The sequence below is a fragment of the Triticum dicoccoides genome, chromosome 2A (assembly GCF_002162155.2).
Source record: "Triticum dicoccoides isolate Atlit2015 ecotype Zavitan chromosome 2A, WEW_v2.0, whole genome shotgun sequence".
NCBI lineage: Eukaryota > Viridiplantae > Streptophyta > Magnoliopsida > Poales > Poaceae > Triticum > Triticum dicoccoides.
In genome coordinates, this window is record NC_041382.1 from 37547208 (window position 1) to 37549039 (window position 1832).

Sequence of the window (1832 nt, forward strand, 5' to 3'; positions counted from 1 at the left end):
CCTTGGGATCCGGAAACCCAAGGGAAAAAGAGGCTAGGTGGCAAATGGTAAAACCAAGTTTGGGCATTGCTGGAAGAGTTTTATTCAAGGCGAACTATCAAGGGGTTCCCATTATCACCCAACCGCGTAAGGAACGCAAAATCCGCGAACATAACACCGATATGACGAAAACTAGGGCGACAAGAGTGAAACAAAACACTAGGCTAAAAGGCCGAGCCTTCCACCCTTTACCAAGTATATAGATGCATTAAGATAACAAGATAATATAGTGATATCCCAACAAGTAAATAATGTTCCAACAAGGAACGATCTCCAATCTTCACCTGCAACTAGCAACGCTATAAGAGGGGCTGAGCAAAGCGGTAACATAGCCAATCAACGGTTTGCTAGGACATGGTGGGTTAGAGGTTTGACATGGCAATTTGGGAGGCAGGATAAGCAAGTGGTAGGCATCGTAGCATAGGCATAGCAAAAGAGCGAGCATCTAGCAAAGCAACGATAGAAGTGATTTCGAGGGTATGATCATCTTGCCTGCAAAGTTGTCAGAGTTGACTGGATCCTCGAAAGCAAACTCAACGGGCTCCTCGTTAGCGAACTCGTCTCCCGGATCTACCCAAACAAGACAAACGGAACACAATCAACCACGTGCAAAGCTCAAACAACAAGATGCAAACATGGTATGCTATGCGGGAGGCGATATGTGATGCATATGCAAGATTTGACAAGGAATGATTGAAACTGGCCTCAACATGGAAATCCAAGTGTGCCACTGGAAAGGTGAGGTGATTTCAGTTGAAATCGATATAAAGAACACCGGAATCAGAGACACGGTTTGGAAATGGCAAGCAAAACAAATATGGCACCGGTCTGCGATATACAGCAAGTAACCAACTAAATGCATCAAGATAATTAAGCTACAGCACTCAAATATGGCAACAAAATACATGGCAGGGATCCACTCATAAAGCTTAACAAAAGATGAACACTGAACTACGGCTAAATCATCCATTAACAGGTTCAAACAAGCATGGCAAAAGTGCAATTTGTAAACAGATTTCAGACTTAGTGAAATTAACACTTGTCTGGAATTTCAGATCAGGTAGCACACTTTGGAGTAAGAAAACTATATGCTACGGGAACTTAACATGGCAAAGTAAAGCATGGCATGGAGCTACTCAAAGAGCTTAACAAAAGTCCCTTAGTGACCTTGAGCCAAAAGGGATCAGAAAATACCATTGCAAGCATGTGAACATGGCAAAAACATAATCAGATCATAGACTTAGAGAAAAACTGGAGCATGCAAATATCTTAGCGAGTAGGCATGTTTACGAGCTCGATGCACCCACTATAGAGCAAGGCATGACAATCTAAGCATACACCCATCAAGAATACACATTATACAAGCTAGACATGGCAAGAACAACAACATAGCATGCACGGATCAACTATAACATCCTCGGCAAAATCGCTAACAAGTAGACAATCTGCCCAGATTCACGAAATAGCAAAAGTAGAGCTCGATTGACTCAAGCTAGGGTGCTCCATAATTGCAAACAAGGACATGGATCGATAGATCACTACAAGATTAACAAATCATCCTTACTGATCATCCTCAAAAGAGGCACAGATCACTAGGAAACAACATGAACATATGGCATATTGATAAAAACAGATCAAGGACTTAGTGGAATTGCTAAGTCCTGAAATCAGCATTAACGAATGCACCACTTTGCAAGCTTGTGCTAGTCACCACACACATTATAAAAATACATGGATGGCACCTCTGGAAAGATGGCAAAGCATATAACAAAATACATGTAGAGCTCAGGGGC